General features: G+C 46.9%; 1 protein-coding gene across 39 annotated transcripts in view; it reads right to left on the bottom strand.

Moving 5' to 3' along the window:
- The window catches only part of RIMS2 (regulating synaptic membrane exocytosis 2), a 995106-nt gene that overhangs the window by 616315 nt on the left and 355897 nt on the right, over positions 1–22894 (bottom strand). The window lies entirely within an intron of this gene.

Raw genomic sequence — 22894 nt, 5'->3', positions numbered from 1 at the left:
GCCGATCCCCGGAACCTAAATAGTATCGATTCCTCTTGACCTTGGCCTCTGATTCCTCCTCCACCTGATCACACCTACAGTAGTCACTTCCTTAAACCAAAGACCATGCCATCTGTGCTACTGTACATGGCTTTTGTAATGTATGCTGGGTACATGGTTTTGTAAGCATGTTAGCTGGGTACACATTAGGCGATATATTGGGCATTGAACGGCCAATATATCGCGAGACCATCAACAGGTGTGTACCCCTATATGTCTGTGAACTACGTCATATCGCTTCAACTGTTCAGGGCAGTCAATGGGCGATATACCTTCAGATATATTGGTGCATCTGGCTGTGTGTATGGGCGGTGTGCCAACCACCCGTACACTTGCTGCGGGGGGGCTGACATCACAGCTGGACAGACAGATTAAAATGCCCGCCCAGCTGGGATCAGTACGGGATACTGTCGGAATACTGACACCGGGATCTCGACCGGCACAATCCCAACAGGGGGGCGAGCGCAACGTAGCCCCTTGCGGGCACAATCATTTATTCTCCCTCTATGGGTGTCGTGGACACCCACAGAGGGAGAATATGTCGGGATTATGCCGGTCGGGATCCCGGTGTCGGTATCCCGTCCAGCTAGGTGTCTTGACCGACACGTCGAGGAGCTGATCGGTAAGTGCGTATACTTACCTGGATCGGCTGATTGGTCGGCACAACTGTGGATCCGCCGACGTCTTGGTCAGGTGTGTACCCAGCTTAAGGCTTCATCACACTCCGCTGTTCCTCTATTTAATATAATTGTGACCACTAAGTTGCTATATCACATACAGAAGCCAATCTAACATGTTATATTTAAATCAACATTCTTCACCAGAAAAAGTAAATGGATTATGTTTTAATCATGAATAATTTATCGTTTCTGTATTTTTTATGTTTCTCTATGTAGCACAATAAACTACTTTAATTGTAATAGGCAATTAAAAATAATCTTTAATTATTTAACGTTACAAACCAATGAGTTTTTAAATATTTAGCTTCCTAAAATAGTTTTTTAATGTGGATATAAAAGCAGCATTTATAATTATAACTATAAAATGTATAAATAGTCTGTAGGTCTGGTAAATTGTCTGCGAAACTGCAAATGTATAAGATGGAACTGCAATCATTTCTTTTATAGCGATGTGCAGACTACATTCAGAAGTATTTAATAACATGTATTACCATAAATAGGAAGCAGACAGCAACACAACCTGAGATTCCTACTGCGAACTTAGAACCTCATTATGGGACCAATTCAGTAAGGATTGTAAAAATTACAAATTTGCAAAAATTGCGAGCAATCGTAAAATTGCGAAAGCACGCCCAAACTGAAAAACTGCAACACTAATTTACTGTTACAAAAAGAAGGTGGGCTTATGAAATGTGCAAATATTGCGAAGGCCTAAAAAAATCCGCCTTATTTGCGTATAAATGTACAATTTTACGCATTTTTTGCTTACATGTTTCTGATTTTTGCAATTTTTGCAAACAACTGTGTTTTAACCTCAAATATTGCACTACCTACTTTCCAGGCCCCCCCCCCCCCCCTCCCAAAAAAAAATGGTGTTGCTGTTCTTGAACATGTTTGTGTGTATAGCGATATAATAAAATAAAAAAAATAACCAAATGTATGTGGGTATGTTTTGTTAACAAAAAACGTGTTGGTTGCTTAAAAATCATTAAAAAACGGTTATGAAGCTAAAAGACATTAAGCAGATCCTACAAAACAAAATGCTTGGAAATGTTAATTGACGTTTGCTTTTACACATCGATTGTTAGTAAGTGTAAAAACAATTAGGTTACAAACCTATATTTTATAAAGAAACCTGTGTTACAGAGTTTAAAGCTCCCTTACATGTTTAGAAGTTTCAATACAGGTGAATGAAGTGTGTTGTGGTCTGAGATGTGAGCTTCTTCAGCTGGTGTAATGAAGCAATGATTGCAGTATACATCGAACATTGGTGGTCATTCCGAGTTGTTCGCTCGGTAATTTTTTTCGAATCGCAGCGATTTTCCGCTAATTGCGCATGCGCAATGTTCGCACTGCGACTGCGCCAAGTAAATTTGCTATGCAGTTAGATATTTTACTCACAGCATTACGAGGTTTTTTCTTCGTTCTGGTGATCGTTGTGTGATTGACAGGAAGTGGGTGTTTCTGGGCGGAAACTGGACGTTTTATGGGTGTGTGTGAAAAAACGCTGCCGTTTCTGGGAAAAACGCGGGAGTGGCTGGAGAAACGGAGGAGTGTCTGGGCGAACGCTGGGTGTGTTTGTGACGTCAAACCAGGAACGAAACTGACTGAACTGATCGCAGTGGCAGAGTAAGTATCGAGCTACTCAGAAACTGCAAAGAAATTTCTATTCGCAATTTTGAGAATCTTTTGTTCGCAATTTTGCTAAGCAAAGATTCACTCCCAGTAGGCGGCGGCTTAGCGTGTGCAAAGCTGCTAAAAGCAGCTTGCGAGCGAACAACTCGGAATGAGGGCCATTCTACAACGGAGGTCAGCTTGTGCAGATTTTAAGGTAGACCTGTAGTCACTCAAAAACTGCACACCATAAATGTGCGATCAGGTGTAATAATTGCGAATGCACCGCCCACCGATCATCAGCATACGCCCACAACACGCCCCTGATCGTAGTTTTTGCGAGTCCAGCCCTTTAGTACGCCCCCTACACGCCTACTTTTCGTAGTGCATACATAGGCCCTCATTCCGAGTTGATCGCTCGCAAGGCGAATTTAGCAGAGTTGCTCACGCTAAGCCTACGCCTACTGGGAGTGTATCTTAGCTTCTTAAAATTGCGACCGATGTATTCGCAATATTGCGATTACAAACTACTTAGCAGTTTCAGAGTAGCTTCAGACTTACTCGGCATCTGCGTTCAGTTCAGTGCTTGTCGTTCCTGGTTTGACGTCATAAACACACCCAGTGTTCGCCCAGACACTCCCCCGTTTCTCCGGCCACTCCTGCGTTTTTTCCGGAAACGGTAGCGTTTTTATCCACACGCCCCGAAAACGCTGTGTTTCCGCCCAGTAACACCCATTTCCTGTCAATCACACTACGTTCGCCAGAGCGAAGAAAAAGCCGTGAGTAAAAATACTATCTTCATTGTAAAATTACTTGGCGCAGTCGCAGTGCGAATATTGCGCATGCGTACTAAGCGGAATTTCACTGCGATGCGAAGAAAATTACCGAGCGATCAACTCGGAATGAGGGCCATAGTTTTTACTTCGTCTCAGAAATTGCATTTTTTGTCTCCGTTTTTGTGGTATATGGTGCAGATTTTGCGATTTTCCGCATTTTCTGTGATTTTTGCTGCTTTGCGATGCTTGTTGAATTAGGCCCTATGTCATTATGTGAAAGTATTGCAAAAATCAAAGAACGTACCAATTAAAGAATATTCCCTCTTAAACCACATAACAATAATTGAAACAATAAAATAATATTTCTATAAAGAATTCCTGTACTAAGGTAATCATCTGGATATGTCAAAGGTATGCAGTCACATTGCAATCACTGTATTGACATTCAGAATGTCGACAGTTGTGTTGTTGATATAATTAAGATTTGGGAAAATGGTGACCTAGACAAAATGTCAACGTGTGAAAGGGATAGAGATACGTTAAAAAACAAATTGCCGACATTGTGACCATGAGTGTCGACACAATGATTGTTCCAATATTATACGGAGCCCCGTGTTAACATAGGATCAAAGGTTAAGTAAATATTTTTTCCATGTGAGATATAATTGGCATCAACGGAACTACAAATTTGGTTCAACTTGATGGACTTTTTACTCACCCTCACTAGGCGATATTTACTAACATGGTGGAAAGTGCAAGTTGTGCAAGGTAACAATTCGTTTCTAAAGTGTAGGCCTCCAATCCGTTCTAAGGGGGTAATTCAGAGTTGATCGTGGCAGCAAATTTGTTAGCAGTTGGGCAAAACCATACCGTGGTGCCTTGTGAATTGGGGGTACTATTGTATGGCCACTTCCCTTACTCATGAAGCCACACACCATTTTGGGGTGCACGCTATCCCTATTTGTAATACTGAGGTGGAAGGGACCAACCAATGCTGTTTCGGGCACAGGGCACCAAAATATCTAGCTATGTCTCCGGTCACTCTGTCCCTATTGCAGTCCTAGCACTTTAGGTTCAGCTCTTTAACCATTTCAACTTTTATTTTTTTGCATAAGCCACAAACCTTAAGATTCCCAGGAAAAACAGGTATGTTCTTTCAAATATAGGTAAAAAAAAAGGCAAATGTATGAGGAGCACTTTCTGAAATGACCATCAATAAGTACTGATAACATAGCCTGTATATATAATTCATGTCTAAGTCCTATCTATACACAGCAACATGGAACTCTGGAATAATGGCAATATCATTAACCAAAAGTAAAGACTAAGGGCTCTATTGATGTTGCATGGGGCAAATTTAGGTATCAGGCCGACCCTAGGCACATCGTTAAAGATAGCCACCGTAACAACATTGCCCCTTCATGTTGGTGCCAGTCCCGTTGCCCCCAGACCGCCAAAGCAGGCACAACCTCATCCCACGCCACTTCATGTACCACAATTTACTGCCCACTGCAAGTTGCATAATAAAAAAAATAAGTAATAATAATGACAAAAATAAACAAAAAAATAAGAATTTACTTACCGATAATTCTATTTCTCGTAGTCCGTAGTGGATGCTGGGGACTCCGTCAGGACCATGGGGAATAGCGGGCTCCGCAGGAGACAGGGCACATCTAAAAAAGCTTTTAGGTCACATGGTGTGTACTGGCTCCTCCCCCTATGACCCTCCTCCAAGCCTCAGTTAGGTACTGTGCCCGGACGAGCGTACACAATAAGGAAGGATCTTGAATCCCGGGTAAGACTCATACCAGCCACACCAATCACACCGTACAACTTGTGATCTGAACCCAGTTAACAGTATGATAACAAAACGAAGTAGCCTCCCAAAAAGATGGCTCACAACAATAGTAATAACCCGATTTTTGTAACAATAACTATGTACAAGCATTGCAGACAATCCGCACTTGGGATGGGCGCCCAGCATCCACTACGGACTACGAGAAATAGAATTATCGGTAAGTAAATTCTTATTTTCTCTAACGTCCTAGTGGATGCTGGGGACTCCGTCAGGACCATGGGGATTATACCAAAGCTCCCAAACGGGCGGGAGAGTGCGGATGACTCTGCAGCACCGAATGAGAGAACTCCAGGTCCTCCTTAGCCAGAGTATCAAAATTTGTAAAATTTTACAAACGTGTTCTCCCCTGACCACGTAGCTGCTCGGCAAAGTTGTAATGCCGAGACTCCTCGGGCAGCCGCCCAGGATGAGCCCACCTTCCTTGTGGAATGGGCATCTATATATTTTGTCTGTGGCAGGCCTGCCACAGAATGTGCAAGCTGAATTGTATTACAAATCCAGCGTGCAATAGACTGCTTAGAAGCATGAGCACCCAGCTTGTTGGGTGTATACAGTATAAACAGCAAGTCAGACTTTCTGACTCCAGCCGTCCTAACTATATATATATATATATATATATATATATATATTTTTAGGGCCCTGACCACGTCTAGTAACTTGGAGTCCTCCAAGTCCCTAGTAGCCGCAGGCACCACAAGAGGTTGTTTCAGGTGAAAACGCTGACACCCCTTTATGAAGAAACTGGAGACGAGTCCCAGTTCTGTCCTGTTCAAATGGAAAATTTTAACATGGGCTTTTGTAAGACAAAGCCGCCCATTCTGACAATCGCCTGGCCGAGGCCAGGGCTAACCACATGGTCACTTCCCATGTGAGATATTTGTCAACAGCATGGTCACTTTCCATGTGAGATATTTCAAATCCACAGATTTGAGCGGTTCAAACCAATATGAATTTAAGAAATCCCAACACTATGTTGAGATCTCACGGTGCCCCTAGGGGCACAAAAAAGCTGTATATGCAATACATCCTTTACAATCTGGACTTCAGGAACTGAAGTCAATTCTTTCTGGAAGAAAATCTACAGGGCCGAAATTTAAATGTTAATGAACCCCAATTTGAGGTCCAAAACACTCCTGTTTTCAGGAAGTGTAGAAATCGACCTAGTTGAATTTCCGTCGTGGAGCCTTCCTGGCCTCACCCACGCAACATATTTTCACCACATGTGGTGATGACGTTGTGCGGCCACCTCCTTCCTGGCTTTGACCAGGGTAGGTATGACCTCTTATGGAATGCCTTTTCCCCTCAGGATCCGGCATTCAACCGCCATGCCGTCAAACGCAGCCGCGGTAAGTCTTGGAATAGACATGGTACTTGCTGAATCAAGTCCCTTCTTAGCTCCCCAGGCCCTTAGTCCTCTGTGAGCATTTCTTGAAGTTCCGGGTACCAAGTCCCTCTTGGCCAATCCGGAGCCACTAGTATAGTTCATACTCCTCTATGTCTTATAATTCTCAATACCCTGGTTATGAGAAACAGAGGAGGGAACACATACACAGACTGGTACACCCACGGTGTTACCAGAACATCCACAGCTATCGCCTGAAGGTCTCATGACCTGGCGGAATACCTGTCCCGTTTTTTGTTCGGGCGGGACGCCATCATGTCCACCTTTGGTCTTTGCCAACGGTCCACAATCATGTTGAAAAACTTCCCTATGAAGTTTCCACTCTCCCGGGTGGAGGTCCTGCCTGCTGAGGAAGTCTGCTTCCCAGTCGTCCACTCCCGGAAAGAACACTGCTGACAGTGCTATCACATGATTTTCCGCCTAGCGAAAAATCCTTGCAGTTTTCACTGCCCTCCTGCTTCTTGTGCCGCCCTTCTGTTTACGTGGGCGACTGCCGTGATGTTATCCCACTGGATCAATACCGGCTGACCTTGAAGCAGAGGTCTAGCTAAGTTTAGAGCATTATAAAATTGCTCTAAGCTTATTTATGCGGAGAGAATTCTCCAGACTTAATCACACTTCCCTGGAAATTTTTTTCCCTGTGTGACTGTTCCCCAGCCTCTCAGGCTGGCCTCCGTGGTCACCGGCATCCAATCCTGAATGCCGAATCTGCGGCCCTCTAGAAGATGAGCACTCTGTAATCACCACAGGAGAGACACCCTTTTCCTTGGATATAGGGTTATCCGCTGATGCATCTGAGGATGCGATCCGGACCATTTGTCCAGCAGATCCCACTGAAGAGTTCTTGCGGGAAATCTGCCGAATGGAATTGCTTCGTAATAAGCCACCATTTTTACCAGGACTATTGTGCAATGATGCACTGACACTTTTCCTGGTTTTAGGAGGATCCCGATTAGCTCGGATAACTCCCTGGTTTTCTCCACTGGGAGAAACACGTTTTTCTGGACTGTGTCCAGAATCTTCCCTAGGAACAGTAGACGTGTCGTCGGAAAAAGCTGCGATTTTGGAATATTTAGAATCCACTCGTGCTGTCGTAGAACTACTTAAGATAGTGCTACTCCGACCTCCAACTGTTCTCTGGACCTTGCCCTTATCAGGAAAGCGTCCATGTTTCTTTTAAGAAAAATCATCATTCCGGCCATTACCTTGGTAAAGACCCGGGGCGCCGTGGACAATCCAAACGGCAGCGTCTGAACTGATAGTGACAGTTCTGTACCAGGAACCTGAAGTACCCTTGGTGAGAAGGGCAAATTTGGACCTGTAGGTAAACGTCCCTGATATCCAGTGACATCATATCGTCCCCTTCTTCCTGGTTCGCTATCACTGCTCCGAGTGACTCCATCTTGATTTGAACGCTTGTATGTAAGTGTTCAAATATTTCAGATCTCACCGAGCCGGTTGGCTTCAGTACCACAATATAGTGTGGAATACTACCCCCTTCCTTGTTGTAAGAAGGGTACTTTGATTATCACCTGCTGGGATTACAGCCTGTGAATTGTGTGAGGGGGAGACGTCTCGAATTTCCAATGTACACCTGGGATATTACATGTAGGATCCCGGAGTTCCCTTGCGAGTGTTGCTGAAACTCTTGAGATGACCCCCTACCGCACCTGAGTCCGCTTGTACGGCCCCAGCGTTATGCTGCGGACTTGGCAGAAGCCGTGAGGAGCTTCTGTTCCTGGGAATGAGCTGCTTGCTGCAGTCTTCTTCCCTTTCCTCTCCCCCTGGGCAGATATGACTGGCCTTCGCCCGCCTGCCCGTATGGGGACGAAAGGACTGAGACTGAAAAGACTGTGTCCTTTTCTGCCAATATGTGACTCGGGGTAACAAAAGGTGGATTTTTCAGCTGTTGCCATGGCCACCAGGTCCAATGGACCGCCCCTTTATACGGCAATACTTCCATATGCCGTCTGGAATCTGCCTCACCTGACCACTGTCGTGTCTTCATCTGGCAGATATGTACATCACATTTACTCTTGATGCCAGAATGCAAATATGCCTCTGCGCATCACACATATATAGAAATGCATCCTTAAAATGCTCTATAGACAATAAAATCCTGTCCCTGTCAAGGGTATCAAAATTTTCAGTCAGGAAATCCGACCAAGCCCCCTCAGCGCTGCACATCCAGGCTGAGGCGATTGCTGGTCGTAGTATAACACCAGTATGTGTGTATATACTGTTATGATATTTTTCAGCTTCCTATCAGCTGGCTCCTTGAGGGCGGCCGTATCTGGAAACGGTAACGCCATGTTTTTTATAAGCGTGTGAGCGCCTTGTCCACCCTAAGGTGTGTTTTCCAACTCGCCCTTACTACTGGCGGGAAAAAGGGTATACCGCCCATAACTTTCTGTCGGAGGAACCCCACGTATCATCACACACTTCATTTAATTTATCTGATTCAGGCAAAACTACAAGTAGTTTATTCCCACCCTACAAAATACCCTTATTTGTGGTACTTGTGGTATCAGAAATACGTAACACCTCCTTCATTGCCCTTAACATGTAACTTGTGGCCCTAAAGGAAAAATACGTTTGTTTCTTCACCGTCGACACTGGGGTCAGTGTCCGTGTCAGTGTCTGTCGACCGACTGAGGTAAATGGGCGTTTTTACAAGCCCCTGACGGTGTCTGAGACGCCTGGACCGATACTAATTTGTCCGCCGGCTGTCTCATGTCGTCAACCGGCTTGCAGCGTGTTGACATTATCACGTAATTCCATAAGTAAGCCATCCATTCTGGTGTCGACTCCCTAGAGAGTGACATCACCATTACAGGCAATTTTCTCCGTCTCCTCACCAACATTTTCCTCATACATGTCGACACACACGTACCGACCTACAGCACACACATACAGGGAATGCTCTGATAGAGGACAGGACCCACTAGCCCTTTGGGGAGACAGAGGGAGAGTTTGCCAGCACACACCAAAAGCGCCATAATGTATATAACAACCCTAGAAGGTGTTGTTTCTATATATGGGCTCTTAATATATAATTATATCGCCAATTTATGCCCCCCTTCTCTTTAACCCTGTTTCTGTAGTGCAGGGGAGAGTGGGAGCCTTCCTCACCAGCGGAGCTGGTCAGGAAAATGGCGCTGAGTGCTGAGGAGAATAAGCTCCGCCCCTTTCACGGCGGGCTTTTCTCCCGGTTATTAGGAAAACTGGCCTGGGTTAAATACATACATATAGCCTTAATGGCTATATGTGATGTATTTATTTGCCTCTAAGGTAATCTATATTGCTGCCCAGGGCGCCCACAGCAGCGCCCTGCACCCTCCGTGACCGAGATCAGTGAGCCGTGTAGCAACAATGGCGCACAGCTGCAGTGCTGTGCGCTACCTTCATGAAGACTGAGGAGTCTTCTGCCGCCTGTTTCCGGACCTCCGTTCTGCCGTTCTTCAGCGTCTGTAAGGGGGATCGGCGGCGCGGCTCCGGGACGAACCCCAGGCTGACCTGTGTTCCGACTCCCTCTGGAGCTCAGTGTCCAGTAGCCTAAGACTTCAATCCTCCTGCACGCAGGTGAGTTGCAAGTCTCTCCCCTAAGTCCCTCGTTGCAGTGATCCTGTCGCCAGCAGGAATCACTGATTAGAAACCTAAAAAAAAACTTTTCTAAACAGCTCTTTAAGAGAGCCACCTAGATTGCACCCTCTCGGACGGGCACAAAAGCCTAACTGAGGCTTGGAGGAGGGTCATAGGGGGAGGAGCCAGTACACACCATGTGACCTAAAAGCTTTTTTAGATGTGCCCTGTCTCCTGCGGAGCCCGCTATTCCCCATGGTCCTGACGGAGTCCCCAGCATCCACTAGGACGTTAGAGAAAAATAATCACCTGGCTTTGTCTAGCCAGCGGTGTAGCATGGCTCATGCATGGCACCCCCACTAAGTGGCACACCTAGTCATGTGCTCAGTAGCGGATCTTGCTACGGGCACACAGGATTTTTGCCCGGGGTGCCGCCTTCCGGAGGGCGCCGCCGCATAGCAAGATCCGCTACTGTTGGTCAGTACCCCCGGTGCTGTGAAGGAAACTAAACGCTACCCGTCTAGTTTCCCTTCGTGGAGAGGACCTTTGCTGTGCAGTGCGCGATTACGTAATCGCGCACAGCATTGTGGGACTGGCACATAGACCCAGGGGTCATAATTGACCTCTAGTGTCAATGCTGTGCTATGGGAGAGACGTCATGACGTCTCTCCCATAGATCCGAGGAGCGGCGCCGGCGGAGGTCAGCAGCGGTCGGGAATCAGGAGCGGGGTATTAATTATTATTATTATTTTTTTGTAAGCGGCGTTACTCAACTGGGGGCACAAATGGGGGCACAACTCTACAGGGGGCACAAATAGGGGCACAACTCTACAGGGACATAACTGACCACGCCCCTGTATGAAGCCACGCCCCTATTTTCGCCCAGGGCGCCACAAGGGCTAGAACCGGCCCTGCATGTGCTACATGAACCTAGTGGGAAATCCACCACTGCATGTTGCTGGCCCTTTATAACGCTGTCTAAAAAGGACGTTAATACATATATATAAGAAAATTTGCATTCTAAACTTAGTGAACCAATGTCGTATACACTAATACTGCTTTTCTTATTGCTTGTAGTCAAAGCCTTCATTGATACCCGATGTGTCCAAATATTAGTAAGACTGCTGATTATTGGGTAGAAATACTTCAATTTTATTTTTTTTATATATTGCTTACATCACCAATATAACCTCCTACACAAACATCAACATCAATTTCCCTGTACTTCCTACGCAGCATTCAGAGCAGTAAATTAGTTTAGAAAGCACTTTGCATATTTCACAATGAAGCTGATCTTTTCCTGCAAGACTTTGACAAAGAAAAAAAAATGCTCTGTTCAGTGGGAATTCAATGACAGCTGCCAAAGGCTGACAGTGAGATGAAGGATACGAAGTCTATAGCGAGCGTTAATCAGCCGTGCTCTTTCTATCCTCCCATTATAGGCTGACAATAGATAGGCAGATAATTATAATGACTTCATAGAAAGAAAGGGTACATCTAAAAAATGCAGATAGAAAAAACAGCAATAAGACAAAAACTATTTTATCACACAGAAACAAAAAAACAAAAAGGAATGTTTGAATTGGTTGGTGCCGGATTTGGAAAGCTGCTATGGGGACTGCACAGGATGCTATTGGCGGTTATCAGCGGTCTGCCCATGCGTCTGAGTCGCACTGCGTATGCACTATGGTGGTCTAGCAATGACAGGTGTAGGGGGAGTGGTGGCAAAAAATGCAGGTGTGTCACAAAATGTTTCTGGGAGGTGTCGCAGCTTGCGACTGCGACCCCGCATGCAGTTACAATGGCTCCGGCGTCTTACTTCGAGCAGCCATGCTGCGCAGCCACAGGGTAACTCAAATGGTCGATGTTTGCCCGATTTGCGTACAATGGTTGCATCTTTGTATGCAATTGGTGGATCATACATGGATTATGGGCGTCTTTTGCAGGGATATGTGGGTTCTGCTTTGCATATGTAACCTTTTCACACTGAGAGGGACATTTACTAAGCAGTGATAAGAGTGGAGAAGTGAGCCAGTGGAGAAGTTGCTCATGGCAACCAATCAGCACTGAAGTAACATCTATAATTTGCGTAAAATAAAATGATACAGAGCTGCTGATTGGTTGATGGGGAAATTTCTCCACTGGCTCACTTCTCCGCTCTTAACACTGCTTAGTAAATGTCCCCCTGAGTTTCTTCAGAGATGTTTGTGGACCTTCTTTATTTTCTCTTGGCTTCAGCCGTTCCCCTTAAATTCCAATCCTATGATGATATTTACTATGGGACTTCCTTTCTCAGCTTTGTAAATTGTCCTTATTTTCAGGTTCTGAGACCCCGGTTTAGGGGAGTACATAGCTGTATGGGATTATACCTAAATTATTTAGATCTAAAAAGTCAATTAGGTTTTGAAACCTAATTGCTAAATCAGATAGAAGGTGCTTTGACTTTTTGCTGCTTTGTTTATTTCTTTTAATTATTCACCTAGTGATTCAGCAAAACTTGACATTCGATCAGGGACACCTAAATTGTTCCATACAGTTGTGTCATCTAGACCAGGAACAGTCAACCGAAGTGTGGCCTGCATGCCCAGCAGACCCTGGGCCTCTGGTGAGTGGTTCCTGCCACGGGTAGTCCTGCTCACAGTTGAATAACAGTACAAAACGCTGAAGCGTGTCTCATCTCCAGATTTCATATTATCAAAACAACCTGGGTAAGCTAGCTTCAAATGAGGAAGGATAACATTTTTAGTACCCACCATTACATTTTTATGTTTGCGTATGTTAATGATGGTGGCACTCTGGAAGCTGCATTGTCTTAGACCAGGGTTGGGGAACCTTTTATCTACCATTTGGATATTTATAAAATCCTTTTGGGGCCATACAAAAATTATCATCTAAAAAATTACCCTGCCCCCCAGTAGTTATGCCACTTAGTGGTACTGAGTCCACGCGCGCCAAAAAATGGGTGTGGCCAATTAAAATGGGATGCGATACACATATGCCCCCAATAGTGCAGTGCCAGATACACATATCCCAGTGCAGTGCCAGATACACAGATGCCCCCACAGTGCCAGATACATATATGCCAGTGCAGTGCCAGATACACAACTGCCAGTGCAGTGCCAGAATCACAACTGCCCCCACAGTGCCAGATACACAACTGCCCCCACAGTGCCAGATACACAAATGCCGCCACACATGCCCCCCCCCACCCCACTGTGCTGCTCACCGCTGCTGCTGCTGCTGATGCTGCTGTGTGTCGGGGGAGGGGAGCGCAGCGTGCACTTCTCCTGCCCCTTAGTGCTCCGTCCGGCGGATGCGGCATGTCTCAGCTGTCAGGGCAGGGAGGAGAGCATGGCTATGTCGGGCGGGCAGCGGCGTGTAGGACTTCAAACCAGCTGCCGGTTCATGAGCCAATCAGAGCTCGTGGACCGGCAGTGGTGGCTCCTGATTGGCTGCCGGTCCGCAAGCTCTGATTGGCTCACCAACCAGCGGCTGGTTTGAGATCCTACCTGCCGCCGGACATAGCTGGGCTCTCCTCCCTGCCCTGACAGCTAAGACACGCCACCGCCAGGTGGGCTGGAACAAACGGCTGCGGGCCGGATGTTCCCCACCCCTGACTTAGACTGTGGAACGCCTGGAACCCAAAGAGAAATGCGTTGCTTACTGCTGATCTAGGCCTATGTAGCTAAGGCTAGCATGCTAGGATATGATATAGAAACGATACTACATGTAAAATCCGCTTAAAAACTATCATACATGTAAGACATAAAACCCAGTGTGTGTAATGTCAAATCTTTGTGAATGCAATTAAAATGCTTGCAGGTGATTTATCAGATATCAATGATAATAAGTGAGAAGCAGATGCAGAAGCGTGGCCTGTACCACGCAGGAGGGGATGTAGTTATGTGACCAGCGGTCGGGAGACCAAAAGTTGGCATGCCAACTAACAGGGACTATTCCCACTCGTGGGTGTCCATGACACCCATACAGTAGGAATACAAACTGTGGTGAGCGCAGCGAGTCACCGAGCCCGCAATGGGCTTCGTTCCGCTCGCCCCCCGCCGGCAATCTAAACCTCAGAATCCCAAACGCCAGTCACCCATACCCAACCCCGCAGGAGAACATTTAGGAAAGACAAGTTAAAACAAAACAGGGCTCATGAGGAGTTGGACACAAACACAATCTGAGGGGTAAATTTACTGAGATGGGAGTTCTATTTAAGATGGGATGTTGCCCATAGCAACCAATCAGATTCCAGGTATTATCTTATAGAATGTGCTAGATAAATGAGAAGTATAATCTGATTGGTTGCTATGGGCAACATCCCATCTTAAATAGAACTCCCATCTTAGTAAATTTACCCCCTGAGAATCTGTCACCATGCATACCAAAGATTCTTGTGCGCCCACCCTTGTGCGACTGATGCGTATTTTGTGTGCAAACAACCCCTTATAGTTAGATAGGTAGAATGGGGTATAGAGGTGGCAAGAGAGTGACCCGGAATCCCCCCAATGTATTATTGTAATGTGTCTAATCACATTATTGCAGTGACATTTGCAGTCTGTTGGCAGATTTCCATTTGATCTTATAAAAGGGGAAGGCAAAGGTTATGTTAGTACTTTGACTTTGTCTTTGCATCTTGTTCTAATTTCCCTGTAGATGGGAAATGAGACTTTGGGCCTGGTTCAGAGCTGCACGCCGTGCAATGTCCACAGAGATGAGCGATCATTTGTTACTGCATGAAAAATCCCTAAGAGCTCCTGTGGTGCAATTGAGATGTTATCACAGGTGTCTTGGAAAAATGCTGAGTGTTCTGCCGAAGGTGACTGGGAGGCGGCTAAACAGATGCAGCGAGATGGTCCGTGTTGTGGGTGTGTTATAGGCGTGTTGCAGGAGTGTCACTGATAGTTTGTCTATACAGATGTTTAATGGTTCACTTTAAAGGCCATGCTCGAATGGAAAATCTGCATCTGCCATAGGGGCAACCACCTCTGAATCGGCCCTTTATGCCTTCTTAGTAATACAGTCCAAACATGAACTATGATGTGCACGAATTGTATATTGTACTCATACTTGCCTACTCACCCGGATTGGTCGTGAGGCTCCCGAAAGTTGGTGGGCACTCCCGCATCCCTGGAAGAGTAGTGAAGTCTCCCAGATTGCTGCCACCCTCCGCACCCACACATAACTGCGTGATTCGCGTGGAATTACGCCATAATGGCTCCCTCGGCATAGTGTAGCCACAATGACGAAATTCCGTCATCATGTCCCTACTCCACACCCTTTGCATCAGATTTCGCCCACAGCCACCCCCCACATATGCTGCGCCACTCCCCCCGCAATACCGACCTGGCTCCCTCCTCCCGGAGGAGGCGGCTAGAAGGTCAGCAAAGTATGACTTTACTATCAATACTATCACTGTGCACTTACATCTCCCGGCTTATAGCAGGCACATATACTACTGTTCCCATCTGGAGTAAAACAGGTGCATATAGTACTGTTCCCATCTGGAGTGAAGCAGGTACATAGAGTACTGTTCCCATCTGGAGTAAAGCAGGTGCATATAGTACTGTTCCCATCTGGAGTAAAGTAGGTGCATATACTACTGTTCCCATCTGGAGTAAAGCAGGTGCATATAGTACTGTTCCCATCTGGAGTAAAGCAGGTGCATATAGTACTGTTCCCATCTGGAGTAAAGTAGGTGCATATACTACTGTTCCCATCTGGAGTAAAGTAGGTGCATATACTACTGTTCCCATCTGGAGTAAAGCAGGTGCATATAGTACTGTTCCCATCTGGAGTAAAGTAGGTGCATATACTACTGTTTCGGGATGCTGCCACTGGCCTCAGCACCCCTAGAAAACGGGGCCAATTCATCCCCCCCCCCTCATTTTGTGGAACTCACCGTGTTGGCGTCTCCAAATACCAGCAGCATGCTGAACCTGCTGTGGCTTTGGGGCCCTGCGACCAACATCTCAGAAACAGATCTGCCCATGCACGGTGCGGATGTCTGTACTGTAAATATTGACTTTACGTACATTTCTGAACTAGGGGCCTAATTCAGACCTGATCGCTAGGCTGCGTTTTTTCGTACAGACTACGATCAGGTCTCAATTGCGCATGGGTATGCACCGCAATGCACAGGCGCGTCGGTCCGCAGAGACGGGGATTGACGGGCAGCCACGAGATGACTGACAGGAAGAGGCCGTTTGTGGGTGGCAACTGACCGTTTTTAAGGAGTGTCCAGAGAAACGCAGTAGGGACCAGGCGCTTGGAGGGAGGGTATCTGATGTCAGCTCCAGCCCCGATCATTGCACTGGAAGAGTAAGTCCTGGTCTGTGCAGAGACTGCACAAACTTCTGTTTGTGCAGCTCCTCTGCACCTGCGATCGCACCCCTGCACAGCGATTTCTCCCTCCCCCTGTAGGCGCCAACTACCTGATCGCAGGGATGCAAAAAACGCACCCTAGTGATCAGGTCTGAACTAGGCCCTATGTCCACTGTTCCCTTGAAGTACTGGTTGCATAATCTGATACGGCAAGCAAGCTTTACCCGCCAACCAAAACGTGTTTTTATTTTATTGACACATTTTCTATTTGCTATCTACAAGCAAATTCCATCCAGCTCAGCATTAGCCCAAAGTATCCAACAGTATTGCTGCAATAATGATAATTATAGATATAAACGTTTCACATAGAGGAAGTGCAGGTGAAACATGCAGCAGTGATTTTACAAAGTCTTCAGTCTCAGTGTATAGGAAGCGCTAAGATGCATATGGGAATCTTGATGATACGTCTTGGGCTGCCAAATGTCCACGCCAAAAGTACAAGACTTTACTGCAGGAATCTTATCAGATTTAATTTCTCAGCGCTCAGCCTCAGACTGAGAACCTAAGAATAAAACACACCACTGCTTCCTGCAGTTTTATTGTTTTTTGGTTCTAGCTATTTATTAAAATGACATGACACGATGCTGTAAGACACTCGCATCTGACGCCCTAAGTGTAATTTATCTGTAATATTAAAGAAAAATGTGGGCCGTAGTTAAATCTACAGTAATGGACACATCTCCGCTACAACTAATCTCATTCTGATTAACACTACGCTGGGCTAGCAATATTTTTAAAAGCCAGAAAATGTGCATCTACATCAGTCTCCATAAATGAGACATTCACGGAATTTGCAGGATATTCTGCAGTCCAACCACTTTTGAAACTTGCTCTCCGCTAAGAATGTAATTACACCGAGGTAGAGTCTCATTGTTTGCTGTGATTCCACAGAGAGTGACTACCTCTTGCCAAAATAATTGGCATCTGAATAGGAAGTAATTAGATTATTAAATAATTAGTACTGGGAAGGCACTGTGAGCCAGATCATTTCAATCACTGTTCAGCTATCCGGAGAGCTTGTGTTGCAGCTCTACAATACATTACAATGTCCGTGCACAGTCATGGCTGTGGGTGCTGCCTTTAATAAGACAGCATCAGCCGAATACAGACCAGAGAGCTACAGTCGTCTCTTCCTTTGACCAGCGATGGAAGGAAAATGTTGTTTGGCATTTCGTAAGTTCATGAAACAAGTGAACAATGTGATCATATTTAGGTAACTGTATAGTATGTCTGCCGTGCTTTTGGCAGATTTCATGGTAGATTTTACAGGTGTTCTTGTAATTCTTTGTAACATGGGAACACCTTGCTTGGAGCTGCAAGCCAGGGCAGCCACCAGGGGGGAACTGCGGGGACTGGAGTCCCGGGCCCTTATAGAGAGAGGGGCCCACCCCTGGCTCTTACAGCCAATATCTGGAGTGCTGCACCAGCAGTGCAACAACAGTATGCTGATGGGCAGGGCGGACTTGTAAAACAAGCCTTCCCTCATCAGCTCGGCAAAGCGTACCTGCAGGTCCACAATGCTCCACCTATCTGTAACATCACATAGGGGTGGAGCAGTGTGGCAGAATATTTTTTGTTTCGTGGGGGGGCCCTGTCTATTTTGTCAGTCCTGGGCCCTACAATTTTTGATGGCAGCCCTGCTACCAGCTCTAACATACACAGGTAATAAGATGAATTCAATAGGAACCAGACACTTAGTGGGTCTATTTTCTAAATTGAGGTTTTACAGAAGTGGAGATGTTGCCCGTAGCAACCAATCAGGTTCTACTTATCATTTATCTAGCACCTTCTAGAAGATAATAGCTAGAATCTGAAAAATGTTTTTCCCCAGCACACCAAAACATATGTGCAATAAGACTTGAACACTACATTGTAATAGAATATTCAGTGATCTTAGTTTGTAAAGATATGGCTAAGCCAGCAGGCCTCGGCAAGGCTTCTCTGATACTGGTGGTCCCTAATGCTACATGATAATAGCACCCACTCTGGGTCATATAATTGCTTATTGTTACACTTTATGATGATAGCACATACAAAAATATTTGTAAATTGAGAGCCAACTCACCTGAAGTCACCCCTAGGTCCTCCAAATGGCACTACAAGAGTTTATACACTCTCCCACTCTGTGGAAGGTATTCAGGTACACCTCCATTAGTATTTACGGACAGAGGATAAAGACGTGGCAGGGAGCCACATATGCGCAGAAGGTGCAGGTTGGAGGTTGTCAAGCTGCTCCGGTTCCTAGTGCCCGCTGGCAACGGGAAGCAACAGTGGTAGCGCATAGTGTGCCTCCAACAGTCTGCGGCTGTCCCTCCTTACTCCCTCATCGACATCCCCTGACAGCTGGCACCTGGAAACCACTGCTACCATTGCCTCCAGCAGTTACACCATTGGGCAATGTCCCGTTTCGCAATGACCCAAACACATGTGGCAATGCCCCTTTTCAGCAGTGATCCAAACACGTGGCAATGCCCCTTTTCAGCAGTGATCCAAATACATGTGGCAATGCCCCTTTTCAACAGTGACCCAAACACATGAGGCAATGACCCTTTTCGCAGTGACCCAAACACGTGGCAATGCCCCTTTCCAGCAGTGACCCAAACACGTGGCAATGCCCCTTTCCAGCAGTGATCCAAACACGTGGCAATGCCCCTTTCCAGCAGTGATCCAAACACATGGCAATGCCCCTTTCCAGCAGTGATCCAAACACATGTGGCAATGCCCCTTTTCTACAGTGACCCAAACACATGAGGCAATGACCCTTTTCGCAGTGACCCAAACACGTGGCAATGCTCCCTTCAGCAGTGACCCTTCGATTTTTCTAATAGAGGCCCTGGGCTTTCTGTATAAACTATAAACTATGACTAATCTGTACTTGGGGCCTAATTCAGACCTGATTGCACCTCTGCGAATTTGCGATCAGGTAGTCGCCGCCCAGACAGAGTGAATACTCGCCCTGTGCAAGTCTCCGTACGCCTTGTGAAAATCTCTGCGCACTACAGTCAGCTGTAGATCTGCAGATCTGTTCGCAACTCACTCACCATCGAATGATTTTTCCCATCTGCGCAGACTGTGCGCAGCCCAGGACTTACTCCTACAGTGCGATAGAATCAGGCTGATTGGGCCGGAGCTGGTGTCACACACCCTCCCTGAAAACGCTTGGCAATGCCTGCGTTTTTCATGACACTCCCAGAAATTGGACAGGCTTCCTGTCAATCAACTTGCGTACGCCTAGCGATCAAAAAAATCGCTGGATTCTTTCACAGCTTGGCCTCGTACATGCGCACTACAGTCTGTACGTATGCGCAGTCTATCGATAATCGGCCGCCTTGCGAATTTGCACAACAAGTCTGAATTAGGCCCTTGGTTGAAACAATTTAATTTCCCTTTAACTAACGACACATGCATGAGATTAATTTTCAGCAATTAGATTGATTACAATATACAAAACTCTAAACAATCAGAATTTACTGTGTCCTCCATCACATAATTTACTGCGATAATAATCACTGTTACAGACAGTTATTACATCAGAGTATATAATATTGTAATACATAATACAAAATACCTATTTTTCCTATCAACACGTTAATGATAAATAGCTTTTCAGAAACAATAAAAATAAGGGGCGCGGTAACAAACTAGCGATGAGAGACATGTACTTAAAATTTGCATTGATTGTATAGACTTTAGCGGCAAGAGTAGTTATTACGTTATTAATAGATCACCTTATCCTACATTAAGCACCGTGGTACTGTAAGCCATTTACAATGTTCTAAAGGGCATTTCTAAGATGCAATCCATTAATTTTGCTCCTTTCATCTGAAAGTGCAAATTACCTACAAAGTAAGATTGTAGTTTAAACTAGGTACAGAAAAGGAAGGCTGAAATGATCATATATAGCTACAGAACAAAATGATATAGGTAATTGTGCCACATCATAAAAACGTAAGTAGATTATAAAATAAGATTAACGTTATAAGCATATAGAGCATTTCTGGCCAACCTGTGGCTCTCCAGCTGTAGTGAAACTACACATCCCAGCATGCCCTGTCACAGTTTTACCATTTCTTAATGGCAAACGTGTGGCAGGGCATGCTGGGACTTGTAGTTTCAGAAGGGTAGCAGGGAGATGGCGATGGACCCAGTTTCCCCAGGCTCCTTCATCAGGCTCGGGTAATCAGGGGCCTTTTTTGTTTGCGGACATGTGAGGGGTGGTGCTGCTGCCATGGGTACACGGTACAACTCTGATGCGGCCCATGTGAGGCCACTTCTATAAATTTTCCAGGGCCACTTTGAATTCCCAATCCACCCCTGCCCAACTTTGAAAGAAAGTACAATGGAATATGCTAGTGCTATATAAATGTTAATAAATAAATTAATATATAGATGTTACAGCCAAGAAATATAAAACATCTTGGTGTCACTGGGCCTTACAAACAGCAGTGGAAATTTGAAACAAATTGGAATACCAAAAGCAATGTTATATATTTCATTTTTTCTCTTACGTCCTAGAGGATGCTGGGGACTCCAAAAAGACCATGGGAGTATAGACGGGATCCGCAGGAGCTTGGGCACACTGAAAAGACTTAAACTGGGTGTGAACTGGCTCCTCCCTCTATGCCGCTCCTCCAGACCTCAGTTAGACTTTGTGCCCAGGAGTGACTGGACACTCACTAGGGGAGCTCTCCTGAGTTTCTTTTGAAAAGACTTTATGTTAGGTTTTTTATTTTCAGGGAGACCTGCTGGCTACAGGCTCCCTGCAGCGAGGGACTGAGTGGAGAGAAGTCAGACCTACTTCTACTTAGTTAAGGGCTCTGTTTCTTAGGCTACTGGACACCATTAGCTCCAGAGGGTTCGATCACTTGGTGCGCCTAGCTGCTTGTTCCCGGAGCCGCGCCATCACCCCCCTCACAGAAGACAGAAGACAGAAGTCGGGTGAGTATGAGAAGAACAGAAGACTTCAGGACAGCAGAAGACTTCAGTAACCAGGTACAGCGGTAATGCTGCGCTCCATCCTCACACACACTATCACTAACGGCACTCACAGGGTGCAGGGCGTTGGGGCGCCCTGGGCAGCATGTTGCTGAGGTCCGGGAGCCGGCAGAAGCCTTTTCAGTGCCTCGGCACCGTTTCTCAGACCCCGCCGGCATTTTCAAAGTTTCAAATTTGGCGGACTGAAGCGCGCCGGAAAGGGGCGGAGCTTAGCCGCGCGGCTCACAGCGCCATTTTCTCCTCCACACGCGGCTGAAGGAGACGCTGGCCCGGGACCTCCACAGCTCCTCTCAAAGTAACGGGGAGCTAATCGGGAGGGGGGGGGGGGGGGGGGGCGCAGTTTGTGGTGCATCTCCTATATAATAGCCCAGATCTGTGACTTTGTGACTCATTTGCTAACGCTGGGCGGAGTCACAACACTGGGCGGAGTTAGTCAAATGAGTCACAGATCTGGGCAAATCTATAGGAGACTAGGAGCAGAAGCATGGCACAGGCAGGGGTGCATACCTCCCAGCTTTCTTCAGGTAGACAGGGGTGCATACCTCCCAGTGGCGAAAAGGGGGCGTGGCTTCACGGGAGGGCCCCCGTTTTTGTTGCTCTGTGAGCTGCTGGCATGCCTCCAGGGGCGGATTATGAGTCCGGGGGGCCCAGGGCACTTGAGACAGGGGAGCCCTATCTCATTGCTGTGCCTGCTGTGGGGTTGGGGGCGTGGCCTAATCGCACCCACGTGGCCACGCCCCCTTATGCAAATTCTGGTATATTTTTTTTATTTGGAATTTTGACCCCTCAGCTAGGGCTACATCCAGAGGAGGTGGTCGCTCACCCCTACACACCCACACAGGCAGAAGAAAGCAGGGAGACTGCTGCCTCCCTGCAACACCACAGACCTGCCAACATGCAGCAGCGTGTGCTGACTGTAGCACAATGCTGCCGCTGTTGCTGGCAGGACGGGGGAGCTTCTGAGCTGGGACAGAGCTACTCCAGCCGGGGGGCCCCCTAAAACTGTGGGGCCCACGGTACGTACCCCCTGCCCCCCCCCCCGCCCGGGACAGTTGGGAGGTATGGGGGTGTGTGAGGGGGTATGCCGTACAGACAGACGGGCACTGGCTCACGGTGTGCTTGACCCCCCACATCAGCATACTCTTTGGCGCAGAGGAGCGTCACTTTCTGGCACACTCCGCGCTTCTTAGCTGCAGTTTTGTGGGGCACCTGCCGCTGTGCAGGTTCCGGACTGCCTCTGTTATCTCCAGCCCCGGCAACCCCACCGCTAGCTGCAGTGTTGCCGCCCGCAGTGAGGTCCGCCCAGTTCCTTCACACACTTTAGCCAGCGGGTAGCGCTGCAGAAGTCCGAGCTGCTTGCAGGCTCCGACCCCCTCCGCCCTCCAGCCGCAGCGTCTCCTGGGGGCTAATCAGTCACTCCCAGTCTCTCCTTACAACAGTGCCCAGCAGCCGCGAGGTCCGCGCCGCGTGCATGCTATGACCACTCCTCCCTCCAGCCGCAGCGTCTCCTGGGGGTTAACCAGTCACTCCCAGTCTCCCCTTACTACAGTGCCCGGCAGCC

This window comes from Pseudophryne corroboree, chromosome 5, assembly GCF_028390025.1.
Source record: "Pseudophryne corroboree isolate aPseCor3 chromosome 5, aPseCor3.hap2, whole genome shotgun sequence".
In the NCBI taxonomy this organism is placed as follows: Eukaryota; Metazoa; Chordata; class Amphibia; order Anura; family Myobatrachidae; genus Pseudophryne; species Pseudophryne corroboree.
The sequence above is the reverse complement of the archived record's forward strand: the minus strand, read 5'-3'. Positions and strand labels throughout refer to the sequence as shown.